Source organism: Zosterops lateralis, assembly GCF_965231275.1.
Source record: "Zosterops lateralis genome assembly, chromosome: 3".
NCBI lineage: Eukaryota > Metazoa > Chordata > Aves > Passeriformes > Zosteropidae > Zosterops > Zosterops lateralis.
The window spans coordinates 92,520-107,315 of NC_139764.1; the positions used below are offsets into that span (position 1 = coordinate 92,520).

Sequence of the window (14,796 nt, forward strand, 5' to 3'; positions counted from 1 at the left end):
AGTTCCTCACCTGTTAACCCAAGCTATCCTCTGAGGGAGGAAGGGCTCCAGCCAGCACTGTCCTGTTCACAGGCTTCTGCTGCCACGTAAATACCTGTTGAAAATTCTGTTCTGCTCACTCCTCACCAACTCAGCTGGGCTGGCAAAGGCACATGAAGACGTTCCTTATTTAACAGGGCTTAAGAGTTACACTTTGGGAAACCAGCAAATAAAACAAATGAGAGGTGGATAGTCTGGAAAGATGAGAAGACGAGCTCACAGCGGAAAACACACCGTCTGCTTTTCTACCTCTACCAACTCACCTGCGCGATCTTAAAGAAACTTTTGACATAATATTTACAAGGAAACACTTCAGAAGAGGACGCAGCCAGACATACACCGTATCCCCACATTTTAGGCCCCAGGGGCCCCTGTTTCAGCCAGCAAAGGGAGCGGATGCCCGGACTGAGGACTCCTCGTGGAGCAGAGACTGCCCGCGGCGGGCGCTGCCGCGGCAGTGCCAGGGCCGGAGCCGCGCCACGGGCTCGCACCGCGCTCCCTTCACGCCAGACCCCGAGGGGACAGGCAGGCGCCGGGACGGACACCAGCAGGATCCCCGGCCAAGGGCCCGCCGGGACCGGCCCGACCCGGCCGCCCTTCGCTTGGAAAGGGGCAGAGTCTGGTGAGAGCAAGGCGAGGACAAGGCTACCCCGCGGCACCGGCGGCCGCCGGGGCTCGGCCGGGCCCGGCCCTTCCGCTCTCGCCGCGCTTTCGCGGTGGCGGTTTCGATCGGGCCCCGCGAGCTGCACGGACGGCCGCGAATCCCGCACGGCCCGGTGCCCCTCGCTTCGCCTCACCTCGCCTCCAGGGCGTCAGCGGCAGCGCCGGGCAGCAAAGTCGGAGCCGCCCCGGCCGGCCGGGCCGGGCGGAGGAGCGGGGAGGAGCCGACTCTGCGCCGCCGCTCCGCTGCCCCTGGGCCTGGCCCCTGCGCATGCGCCGCTCCCAGGCCGCGCTCCGCCCCCGGAGGGCGGGGCAGAGCCTGTGGGGGCGCGGGGAGTGCCCGGGGCAGGCAGCGCCCCTCAGGGCATCGGGGACAGCCCGGAGCCGAGCGGATTCTGCTCCTCAGCGCGCCGGCACCTCCTCGTGGGGCGGGGTGGCCTCACAGAAGCCTCCAAGTCACCGGGACCCTGTGCGATGGGCGCAGTTCTCCGACTCGGGCCAAAGGAACTGGTTAAGATCATTCACAGCCTCGCTGCTGTTAGGCTGTGCGTTTTCCACAGCCCATTCCAGAATTTATTTCAGTGTAAGTTATCTCAATAACAAAACAATGAGAGCAACATTTCCCTTCCATTCTGGCAACTGCCAGCAGTGCCCATTAAGAATGCCAGTGACAACAGTGAGGAGCAGCTACCGTGTCAAGCCTGGTTACAAACACATTCATAGACACACCGCAGTGGCAAAAAGTCTGCTTAAAGGGGATATAAACAATTCCAAAATCGAGACCATTAAAATGAAAGGTAGATGCTTACCTAGCTTTGAGGAAGCAGGACAAAGGAATGCTATCTCATGTCCAAGAGGGTGATTTTTATATTAATCCACTGCTTCCATGAAAGTTCCCATTTATCTTCAGGCCCAAGTGCCCTGGTTGGCTCCACTAAGCAGCTCCTGTTTCTGCAGCTTCCACGCAATCTACAGCTGCCTTTCGAGAGAGGTGTGAGCCCTGGCATGAGCTGGAGCAGTCTTGCTTGCCTGTTGTGGCAGCAGTGGTGAGTTCTACAAGGTGTCTCCAGGGCTTCTGGCAATGGCTCCACCTGCATGAATACCACACAGCTCTGGGACATTAAAATGCATTTATTACAAGCTCTATCGTGACTGACTTCAGTCCAATGGGACCTGCTGGTGTTTTTTTTTCAGGAGCCTAGAAAACAGAACTGAAGTCCAGTTTTATAGTGCCCTGTTTGGTAGAGCCATCAGGGCCCTTGGCTACCCTTTTGCAGAGAAAGGGGAAGACACTGCTGCTCCTCTCTCCCTGCCAAACATTTGAGAGCACTGAGTGAACTGCCAGCCACAGAGGAAAGCAAAGGAAAAGACAGTAAACAAAAAGGCAGGTTAGGACATAGCAAGCCATGCCAAACTGGAGCAGAACTGAGCTCTAAGGATTGGAAAAAATTAGCTAGAAAGGCCTTTGCCTTTGAAGAATCTGAGATATGGTGTCAAGTTTCATGGCTTGTATTTCTTATTTATCCCCGAGACCACTCCCCTCAATCTAGCTGTGAGATGGACTTGGCATGGTTTTCTATACATATAGTGAGCTTGCACAACAGCAGGTTGTTTTCTTTTCCCGAGCCCTGAACGGCTGCCTGTATTTCTCATCATATGGGTGTGGGTCAGAGACCTCTGTGTAGGCGGAAGGATTTAAGGTGGGATGCCCCTGAGCACCTGACTAGTCTGGACAAGACCAGCATACAGCCTTCCCCAGGCAGCTGCTCTGCTGTGTTATAAACCATGGAGAGGTGAGGGAAGCTTTCCCATGGAATTTGGGGTTGACTGGGCCAGGGCAGTATGTACTTTAGTTATAAAAATCATGTCCTGAGTACAAAGGAAATGTGTGTTACCGGGATGGATCTCCAGTGTCCTGAGTAGATACCACAGGGATAGAACACAGACTTGCTTATCTATTGTCGCACCATGGCAGCTGCAGCAAGGAGCAGAAACTTAATTTCTTTGGCTAACTTCTCTCATGGCAGCCAAGATTCCTGCATCAAGACACTTTCCTCTTGCTCTGGCTCCTGCCCTAGATGTCCGTCACACTGCTGTGAGCTCTGTGGGAGTGAGAAGAGAAACTGCAGCACAGGAAAAGACAGAGGAGTTGCTTTGATCTCTCTCCTGCGAGCTGAACACATTGCTGCTGCACCACAGGAACAACTGTGCTGTCTCCCAGCCATGGAGGTGCATCCATCCCGGCCTCCACAACCAGGTCGTGTCCACCAGTGACTTCAGAGTGACCTTTTCTCACCTGAAAACATGATGTGTGTTTCATTTTATAGCATGTGACAGCAATTACTTCAGTGCATTCCAAATCTTACCCCTGGCAGCATTATGTGTATCATACTTTTGGCTTCAAGCTGGATTTCTTGTTCTGATTTGCACTCAGCCATTCCTTATAACAAGGGAAGAGGGAGATGGGAATCAAACTGGGTGAAGGATGCTCAGCAAAACCTGCTTAAGAGCAAAACAGATCAAGATGTTGTGTTTACCTTTCCTGATTACTTTTTCATACAGTGTGAACATATCAGAGAGAACATAATTACACACATACAAATAAAATAAGCCACCAAAAAACCCCACTAACCAACAAGTGAACAAAACCCCACAGAACTGAGTCAACTAGTGTTTCTGCAAGACTAGTTTTTTGTAGCTAGGCTAGTATTGGGATCCTGAGTTATTCTCTCCTCTGTTCTGTAAAGTGAGGCAGAGTCTCTCCTTGTTCCACCCTTTCTCCCAGCCTCGTCCCATGAAGGTAGATCTGGCCAACAGCTTTCCAACACTCACTCCCCCACCTCAATACAGATCTCCATGGGGGGGTTCTGATGAGAGAGCTGAAAACACCTAAACTTCCTGACCAGCCAGGAAATGAAAAAGTGGAAAAGCTGCATAACTGTATTTCCATCTCAGCAGCACTTACTTTTTACCTTCCCTCTTCTAATTTCAAGATTTTTTTGACAACAGTATTTAAACAAAATGTGTACCTATACAAGGATGTGCAAACATTTGGACATCTCAGTTCCCGAAGGTGTGCAGCAGAATCCCAAGTGTGATAAATGAGTATGATTTGTGCTGATGAAATTGAAACAGTAATCAATGTTTTAAGATAGTAAAATAATAGTTAAAATGTAACTTTGAGGAGAGGGAGGGGGAAGGTCCTCCCTCATCTCCAGATGTTCAAGTGAAGAGCAGGAAGACAGGAAAGAGACTGAGATAAGGAAGCTACATTTATCTGGAGATGGGAAAGTTCTGGGGGAAATCCAGAAAAATGTTAATTAAAATAAATTTATTGTCTTAGTGTACCATGAAATTATTTGGATGTGCAAATATAGTATTTAGTGACATAATATAAACTTAATACACATGTGTAACCCAAGGGGTCATTAAAAGGATGGTGAGAAAGACTTTGAGCCTTCTCCACAAACATCCCCCGAGGTGGGGAGACCCCTGGAAAGGGGATGGCAGAGCACGCGAAGTAGAGGTGATGATGGGTGGAGATAAGGGCAGTGATGTAAATCTTACAAATCAAAAATAGGTGGGAAGGGGTGTTGACACACGATAAAAAGTCCAAACGGGTTTTTTTGGCTTTGTACGGGGGACAGGAGATCAAGGTCCTGGTCCGTACCCCGCGGTAGGTACCCCACAGTCCACTTGCTCTTGTATTATTTTTAAGAACCAATATATAGTATTTCCTATTTGCAAACTATTGTAACTTTTAGGCTGCTAAAATTAAAATTGCTGCTATAATTTATCTTGTTTGAGGGTGTTTTTTTTTGATTAGATAATTAGGCAGCACATCCATTTATAACACAAGTTTCTCAGAAAGCCCCTGTAGAGTCAGAGCAACACAGAAACACCATTCACGTTCTGCCCTCTATGAGCACTGTGTACGGAAGATGTGAGGGCCATGGCATCTGATCCATCTCCTCACCAGCAGCTTCACTAGCTCAGGGAGCAAGAAGAGAAATGCACTAATGAGCCTACAGCTGCCAATGAAAGCTCATTCCAGCTGTGTATCTGCCAAAAGCTATTCCTTTCTCTACAGTCCAAGCCAAAGTAACATGGCAGCAGTGATGAGATCTCCGTCAAGGGAGATGATGACTGCCAGATACTAGCTGTGAAAGATCCTCAGGAACTTGGGAACGATCAAAGCCATATTCTGATCCCACCGTTGAACATGTATCTTTTTTTTAGGTGGCACTGTGTAGGTAGGAGAGAAGCAGTGGTAGGACCTGTGTTTGGGTAAGGACTTCCCCAGTGCACCTGAGTTCAGCATCCCTGATGCTGTCTCTGACCCACCACAGCAACTTGAGTTGATCAAAGTTTGGACTTGGAAGTACCAGCTACTGAGTAAACCAGCCTCTGCCTTCACTATGGTGGATGGAGTCCTGGCAAAAACCAGCATGCTCTCATCACCTTAAAAAAAAAAAAAAAAAAAAACAACAGGCTGATATTTCCAGCCTTTCTCTCACAGCTGTCTTAATTTGCAGGAAAGTAATGATTGTAATTCATCCTTTTCTCTTTACACTGAAGAGGGCAAAACAGTTTGTAGCTTGGCTTTAAAATTGTTCTCTAAATAAAATCATCTCTGCTCTAGTTCTCCAATTACAGTGAGGAGCGACATATACCATACCAATTGATGGGACAACAGATCATTAGGGACAATTGTTATGAACCAATTATTTGTCACTTCAGCATCATGTTTTGATAGTGCACTGTTGAACTAGACCCTACATAAATGTAATTACTAATGTACTTTATGCTTTTTAACTAATATTGTTGACATCTAACCCTTCCCCAGACTTTGAGTGCCCACAGAAAATGGTGTTCTAAGGCAGCAGCAGGCATTTGCTTTATTACCTCTTGGCAGCCAAACAGACCACTACAAACTTGGAGGAGAATCAGGCCCCCTCTATGCTCAGATAGCAATAACAATGCCATTATTCCAGGAGAGGGGAAAGAATTCCTGCAGCTACATTGAAAGCTCTGGTGCTTATTAGTGAAAATACTATAATTTCCCAGAATGCTTTCAAATTGTAGCCAAGTATTCTGCCTTAGGTTTGGAGCTGCTTGTAAAAACAACAAAATCATACAAGACCAGTAACTTGAGGATGATCAGCTGCAAATATAACTCTCACAGAAGCAGGCAGAAGCTGGCTGGTCTAGAACCTGGTGTGCAGCCTTGGGAGCTGGAGAATGTCCTGAGACTGGTTTGAGAGCTAAAGCACTTGCTATTCTGTAATGGGGAGCAAATTCATGTATATAGAACAAAACCCATTGCAGAGACAAACTGTATTTGTCTAAAGTTCCACTAAATAATGCTACCATCCCCTAGAAAGGCCAAGCATTATGAATTCAAATGGCAGGAAGCAAGGGGAAGAGATGGTACCTAAAATGTACTACCCAAGAGTCCAGGTTCTTAAGTCATTACTGCAATAGGCCTCCACCAAACCCAGCAGATTATTATCTTGTATTTGGCACTTCATTTTCAGCCTGGAGAGCGCCTGCATCAGCCAGGAGTGAGGACAGGCTGTGACCAGGCCAGGTTCTTGGGCTGTATTCAGCTAACAGAGACCAGCACTCTAGAGGCAGCTTGGTTTGAACAGGAGAGCCTCAGCAAACACAGTAAGTAACTTTGAGTGAGGATGACAAGATCTGGCCCGTTAGGTTGAATATTTTAATCTACAGCCCAAGTGTACTGCAGCTCTAATCGCAGCCGTGGTAGATTCCTCGAGTAGCTGAAAATTACACAGACCATCAATAATCCCTGCTGAGCTGCATGGATGAAAGCTACCAAGAGGATTTATGGAGGACATAAGGTATATCCAGAAATTCATTATGTTCCAGTTGAGACAAAACAATCCATTGATATCTGAACACCGAGCATAGTCCAGAAAACTGGAAGCAGATATTGAAAATGAGCAAATTTCAACAGGCCTAATGCAGATGTGATGAACTACTTATAAATATTCAACCCAGGACACTGTCATTAAGGATGGATAGCATTCCTGTTGATAACTGTAAGGCTCTATGCTACATGTAAGGCATTGCTCTGCAACATTAGAAAATACACTTCTAAAATCCAAACTCTCCCTGCAGTCAGTGTAGAGGATAAATTGTTAGAAAGTTGATACAAAGTTATAAGTTAATGAGGATGTGGGTTGTTGGTTGGGTGAGTTGTTGTGTAAATTCCTTTATCATTGGATATGGCCCCCGCTGCTCCCCTCTCCTCCGAGATAATGAGCCACCCGAGACCATAAGGAGGGAGATCACATCACCTATTATGCAAATGCTGTATTCCCATGGGACTTAGGGGAGAAGGAATTCTTCTAGTGGAGATCCCTAAAAACAACGAGCCATGACCCCTGTGCAGGTAAAGAGCTGAAGTAACACTCCTAACCAGAAGGGACATTGGACAACATCAAAGCTCTAGTCAGGACTCCTCGCCTTCGTCACCCTAACCAGAGTGAGTCAGGAGTGACATGAGGACCCTGAACCTAAAACTAGCAGGTCTCTTCTTGAGGACTCCTGTGAGGAAGGGAGACCCAAATTCGTCAGGCGATAGAATTAACATCCTCCTCCTCCACGCTGTAACGGGAGCAGTGGCGGTGTGCACACATGTTATGGGCTGCTTTCCCAGATGGTTTCCAATAAAGCTGAGTTCACTAAGGAGCTGGTCTCCTAGCATTCATAACAGTCAGCACGAAAGAATTTCAGGCAGGACAAGTGTTGATTTAAGTTCATGCACAACACAGAGTTCTCTTTTAAAAATGTTACTTGCTTGAGACATTTGCACTGCAGCCAATACATTAATTATGCCACTTTTTCCTTTACCCAGTTAATTTCTAAAGGCTCACTTGTAAAATCCTCTTGTGTGCACAGTTTGAAGTGGTTTCACTGCACCTGCTCTCTCCAGGCTGTGGCATTTAATTGTTTTTGTTTGTTCTGTGCTACTCTTCTCTTGTGATTTGCTTAGCATGTAAAGAGAGTGCTGTTTGTTCCCCACAGCCAGAGGCTGAAGATCAGCCTCCTCCTCCTTTCTGAATGCTGCAACCTGCTCAAGGCAGCTGGACAGGAAGTGGGCAGATGCTCAGCTGTGCCCAGAGGACTGATCACTGCTGCAGCGGGAAGGAAAACCACGTAAAACCAACATACCTGCAGCTCATCCCAAGTCCCGAGTCTCCACACTGCTCTCCCAAGGCATGACCACACATTGCCTCTGCTTCAGCTTTCCAGCAAGCACAGTGTGCTGGGAGCACCTGTGTGCATCCACCTCCCACAGCGCCAGGGACTGGGAGCTGCATTTCCAGGAGCTGTGCAGCCCAGCAGCAGTCCTCAGGCTGCTCAGTTTTAGGCAGCACAATGATTTGATTTTGGCACTAAAAGCCCTAACACTTAAGCCCTTGTTTTCCAGGGTGTGGATAGCATGTCTAGGATGTCCATGTCCTGGCACGCCTGTGGCAAAGCTGTGGAGAAGCCTCAGGTGGGAAGTCTCACCTGGAGCTGGGAGGCGTGCACAAGAGCTGTACAGAAATGCTGCAGCCTTCCTGCAGTGCAAAACCCCATTGCTTTGGGATGCCAAGCAGCCCCACAAGCTGCCCAGCATGTAGACACTCTTTTCTGTTGGAATAAACAGGTCAAAATCAAGTGGGCATAGCCTGAAGGGAGATTTTTATCTGCAATTTACAGAGAACAGATCTCTTATCTCTGCAAGTATTATTTCAAAGCAAGTAATTTCTGGGATGGCAAAGACACAAGTCAGGCCTCTATAAAGCAAGCTAGAAGTGACCTCCAGAGGTGGAAAATTGTTGCTGATTTTCTTAAATCAGGAGGTCATGATTTATATCAGGAATTTGAACTACTGTGACTGAGTTCTGACCTGAGGCCTTGGTGAGGCCTTGAAGCCTGTTGCGCAGCTAAAATTCTTTCAGGCGTGTGGCACAGTTAGAAATAGATATTAAGGTGTTTGGAAAGATAATGGAGATTTGAAGGTCACTGAGTAAAGTAGTTAATAGGCACATGTGTAGCCACCTTAACTGTAAGTTACATAGTGTATGTTTTCATTCTTTCCCTTGCTTTGTGCCAATGACTGAGCTATCCGAACTGTAAACTATATAGAAATGTATAAAAGATGCCATTTCTCTCGAAATAAAGGAGTTGCGCAGTGTTAATCATATTGATCGGATCTGCGTTTCTTTGGCCAGTCTCTTTTTTATCTAGGTAGCCCTCTCTAGAGAAAATAACCAGGATATGTGCATATTTAGGTAGCCATGTGGGAGAGGAGAGTTAGTTTTCTTTTAACCAGTTTGTACTTTTGCTCTGATGCTTTTTTTTTTTTGGTTTTTTGGGGGTTTTTTTTGTTCTGCTAAGAATTCACATCTTTGCTTAGTCAGAATTTGTGATGGTTGAAGAACAGCTGTAAAGGCAACACAGGAACAGCTTCTAGAAAAGCAAAAGTGAATACATGAATACATCTTCATCCATATCTACTCCACTGAAAGCAATGATGGCTTGCCTTCACACTCTGATTCTCCTAATTTTAATCAAGGCGGTTAGAAATTCAATACTTGTCCAATCTCTGAAATCTAATTTCTAACTTTCCAGGCTGTAAGTTACATAAAAATTTTCTAAAGTGAAGCAATCGCAAGGCAGAATCAAAAAATATGCACATTTGGCATATCACCGTGGCAGGGGTTAGGAAGTGAGAGTATCTTCAGAGACCAACAGCCAACTGGAACTGCACCAAATTGTGATGTGAAGCAAAATCATCTTTGAACCAGAAAACTAGTCATGGGGAAGTATCTACAGAGAGGAGCATCTGTATGGATTCCAACATATGCTTTGGGTTGCAAGCACACACAGAGATGGAAAGCAAACAATCCCACCAATGGAAACTATTTTCAAGACAACCGCTGGGCTAGCACTGATCAAAGATTTTCTGCATTAACATCAAAAGCTGCACCTCATCTCAGCACTCATGGACAGAGGGGTAAGATCAGCCATGTGTGCCTTTTCTGCACTGCAGGACTCTTCTGTACCTAGAATGAGCTGTGGATGTGTAAATAACTGGCCTAAGACACAGCACTGCTTCTTGGAGACATGGCACATACTTCAAAAGAAACAGATCCTTTCGTCAGCGGCTGTTAAAAACACAAGTAAAAGTGGTTAAGGTGAGGCAGCCGGACCCAATTACATGCCTTTTCATTCCAGGATCTCAAGCCCTTCCTTCAAGGGAAGTACAATGGGAAGGGGGGGTGCAGGTGAAGTCTCCTATGGGATGAGATAGGAGGAAGAAGCATCCTGCCACCAGCAGAGGCTGAGCTGGGGGGAAAACTGCAGCTCCCTAGCTGGTGCAGAGTAAAAAAGCAGCACAAGTATTTCCCTCTCTCAAAGCACAGGCTCCTTTTCAGCCCTACCCGTAAGTGCCCTGCAGCACTCCGACGGAAGCTGCCCGCCCCCTCATTATTATTCCAAGCATTACTGAAAACAAAACTCCAGGAACTGCTTCAGAGGGAGGCCTGGCTGTCATCACCACGGCTGTCAATGGCTGAGCAGGCACAGGCACGGCTTCCTCCAGCCAGAAGAGTGACGACCAACATCCACTTCCCTGTGCTAGAAGAGATTAACTAACGCCAGTGAAGTAATTTCAGATCTGAACTGTTGTAAAAGAGCAGAATTCGACTTTATATAATAACAAATAAAGTTCCCAGAGTGTTTCTTTCTGCGCAGATTCATACGTGTACTGGATGACTTCTAAAGGAACTGCTGGGGTGCACACACCTCTATAGCAAACACATATTCAGTGGCACAGGTAATACAAAATATAAAAACTCTTTTCTTCTTCCTTCACTCCCAAATTCAGTGCTCACATCATACAAGGGGTATAAAGTACTCTCAAAATTAAGCTAAAAATTAATAAATCATTGAGGTTGGAACCCAAAGGGGTGCTCTAGTCCAATGTCCAAGCACACCCTGAAATGTTAAGTTAGTACAAAGAGAGGATATTTTTATTGATAAACATTATATTGTCTTAGTGTAGATGTCTGACACATTATTAAATCAATTGACAAAACATTTAAAGTAATTCGTTCTAATAAAACTTTTTGCTATTCCATAGACAACAGTGCTGTGAATTTTGTTCATAGTATAACACATTTAAAACACAGAAATACAAGTTTCTAATTTCATAGGTTACCAGCGAACAGAGAAAGATGCATGCTTTCATTTGTTAGATTTTTAACTTACACGGGCAAATGGAACAGCTATGCATAAAGACTACTCTACAGTAAGTTGTAAAACATACAGAAAGGCTGACCATATAACACTTGTACAAGTATGACAAAACCATTGCAACTCATTTCAAAAGGTAACAAATGTTTTGTCTATGGCTCCGCCATTTTAACACTTTTAAGCTGACATAATAGAAAGCTATTTGGAGAGGAATTACATTACTAGAAACCACTGCTTGTTTTGCTTTCTGGCTGGTTGAAAATGAACATACATTATATGTACATTTGCACTCAGTTCCACCTATATTTTCTTCCTTACTATTAGAAGCATCACAGAATTGCCCAGAGATAAGGGACCCATACAGTGTCGTTAGATCCCCAATCAAACAAAAAAAGCGCTCCCATCAGTCACTTTTATTGCTGTGCTTCCTGCAGCTTGGATGCTGTGATTGTATCACAAAACAGAGACGTCAACACACCCACGATTCAGACTGGCTGGTCTCAGCCCTCTGTTTTAGAACAAGTCACAGCAGGGATCGAATTCAGCAGCCTAAGACTTCAGCAACAGTACAAAACCAATTGTTCCATTATAGCCCATATATAATCTGAAATTATCAGATCTTGAACAGTTGACTGCTGGGCCCTGAAATTATTTAAATGCCCTCCCCAGACGGAGTGCTGGCCCTGGGGCTGTCCCCACATGCCTTGGCTGATGCCAGGCTGACCGTGGGTGCTGAGCTTGGCTGCCTTTGGCTTGGCACCACGTATGCACATCAGTTTGGGCTTAGCGTGGAAAAAACACTAAGAGGGGCTAAAACTTGTACAGCACACTTGAGGGTTAATAGGTCTGTCTGCTCACCTTTTTGTTCTGTGGAATCATGATTTACCTGAGTCTCAACTCCCATTGCCAGGCCTGTGCTGGAGCACTCAGCAGAAGTGCTCCTTGCGCTGCTTGTCCCAAACACACCCGTGTTTGGGCCCAGGAGAAGCACCACTCCTGCCCTCCCGCACGTCCCACTTGCTGGAGCTCTGATGAATGCACCAGCAAGAGGAACACCCAAACCATCCCCAGACCTTGCCAGGAGGGTTCATATTGCACAGGACTTTGACAGACAGCAAAAAATCAAATTAAAAAGAAAAACAAAACAAAACAAAAAAACCCCAACAAACCCAAATCCCCCAAACCATTACAAACATTTTCAGGGTTTCAGTCTTGAAAGCAAAGATTTGATGCAAGGATGAAGGTAACATTCCATTAGTAACCTCAGACAAATACTGCCTGCATAGTAGGGATTCTCAGCTTTACAAGGGCAGGGACAGTGAAGTCAATCACACTGCTCCTCAAGGGAACACTAACTAAAATTTATCCCTAAATCTTTAATGCACTGCAAAGTTCACTGCACACTAGCGAACTCTCAGGAACACAGACTGTGACTGGGACACCTGTGCAGTCTGGGTAAGAGTTGGAGACGTTGGGTTAAGCATCTCTTTCCCTTCTCCCTCAGAAAGGGACAAAGTACTTCTCACCTTTCCTGACCAAAGACCAAGGGTTGCAAAGATCAAGTAGCACCCAGGAAAATCTTCATGTAAATGTGACCCCTGTGAATCTTGCCACTATCTGAATTACAGACAACTTTTTGTGATGCCATATTATTTTCACTTGCACTTGCTCTCCAGTGGTGCTGCATGATTCCCACTTTGTGTCCTTTGCTTCTGGCACCCATTTAAAAAAAAAAATTGCTTCACAACAAAGTTGCTACACAAACATCTTGCTTCAGTTTCTTTCAAATACCTGTTGTGGTTCAATCTCTGTGCTTGTTCACTTTACCTATAAACAATTTCACAAGGCAGTTCCATGATACAGAAATGCATGTTACGCTCAGAGGTCCTGACTCAGAAGTGACAAACATGAGAGAAAAATGTGGTTTTGGAGAACTAAGGATGATGTAATAGTTTTGTTTGAAACCAAGGAGAAACACCAATTCATGTAATGGTTTCACGTTCACCAAAATTCTGTTTGCCAAATTTAGAGTAGTGGTTTGAGTATCTACGAGAACTCTGCTGTGAGATAGGATCATGAAAGCAGGCTCAAACTTAAAGGGTACAAAGATAGATTTATTAACACACACTAAAAGAAGAAAATGAGAATCAAAATCAAGCTTTCAAAACTCTCCTCCCTCCCTCAACTTCTTTCCCTCTCACAGACAATGTATAAAGGCAAAACTCTGAACTCTAGGTCAGTACCACTTACAAAACAGTCCCCTATCAGTCCTTTTAGAGAGAGAAGTCTCTCCTAATTTGTTCTGGTAACTTTCCACAAGAAAAACAGTCTGCTTATGGCTTTTAACTTTCACAACAACAGTAGCCCGGGGGAAAATCTGCAGTTGTGAACCTCCCATATCACATAGCCTTTCCTGTGACTACATATGGGCCGTGGACTCATGCATACTAGGGTGTCATTTTAAAAATGAACAGTTCAAATGCAAAAGATTTCTTCATCTCATGGGACAAGAGATCTCTTTTCACTTCTTCACTGGCGCAGAGAACTTCTTATCTCATCTCATCTCTCTCTGTTCAAACATCTTATGGGATCACAAGATCACAGCTACTAATTCAACATTCACTCAGTCAATCACAAATAGCTTTGCTCAAATCCACAAATCTGAACAATCATTTTCCCCAATTTATATTGACTACGATTTAAAGAAATATTCTAGCATATTCATATTCCACAACTCATAGGAGATTTTCAGGCAACTCATCATCTCTTCCACCTAACGGGTCACTCTTCCTTCACAGACTTTGATATCTTCATATTGTCCCCTTACAGGTCTCCAATTTGACCTTTTCTCTCACTTAGAGAAGGGTTTGGGCTTTGCAAGTTCCATCTGTGCAAGAAAAAAGTTAGTATCTTGCTCAAGGCCTACAGTGGTAACACGATCTCTGCTGGACAGCAGCCTCTCCGGCTGAGGGATCTCAGCACAGCCAGACTTCTCCCCCTCCTTTTATTCTCTGCCTGAGAGTCACTGGAGGGGGAGGGGGGCTCCAGGATTTTGCCAGGATTCCCCTGATTTTTAAGCTTGAGGGACCCAGTGGCGTGTCCCTATATTTAATTGGCCAATCCAGCTGTCAATCTCAAAGCCAGCCACCAACAGGTCTTTTACCATCCATGCTAAACCAACACAGATGAACAACTCAGTTGAGTTCTATGCTTGACAGAACAGGGGAGCTCACTCTATGCAAAACTTGAACATTACACAAACCTTCATGAAAGATGGAGGCTGTACTTTGTGCAATCAGCCTTTACCTTCCATTTTTTTTCTTTCCTGATCTAAAATTCCCACACGTCTTTACAAGCAGGTAAAATAAAGCCTCCTCCAATACATAGTCTATAAAAGGACTCCACTGTTGTGGCTGTTGTATTTTCCCCCTACTGTATCCCCACCGACAGCGATGATGTGATAGATATTCTTCTGACTGGAGATCTGCTGACCTCCCCTGAAACCAAAACAGTGTGGTGGAAATAGGGGAGCATTGTGTTTGTGAGCGGTGGGACTATTTTTACTGCTGGATTTCATGTTGGGAGGTCCTTGCCTGCTGTAAATGCAAACAACCCTGTCGTAAAGCTGGGACAATAAATGTCAGCTTCCCCTGAGCTTGAGATGGCATGTGACACCTGGTTTAGGGGGATCTTCACATTTAACCAGAGCCAATCACTTACTGTTGAAAAGAACTGGGAAAAACAAGCAAAAGGAAGATTACTTTCTTAATTAAAAGGGGAAACAAAAAACCCTCTAAAAATAAAAATTAAAAAAATCTTCTT

At 45.3% G+C, this 14,796-nt stretch overlaps 1 protein-coding gene across 2 annotated transcripts in view; it reads right to left on the reverse strand.

The window, feature by feature from the left end:
• The window catches only part of RIN2 (Ras and Rab interactor 2), a 65,585-nt gene extending 63,957 nt beyond the window's left edge, over window positions 1–1,628 (reverse strand). The window contains exon 1 of one of the 2 annotated variants that reach the window (XM_083856212.1): window positions 1,509–1,628. The gene's annotated coding sequence lies outside the window, so the exon portion shown is untranslated. Of the gene's footprint in view, window positions 1–836; window positions 946–1,508 lie in introns of those variants that run through there. The other variant, XM_083856210.1, reaches the window with a different exon arrangement.
• Window positions 1,629–14,796: the final 13,168 nt, after the last annotated feature.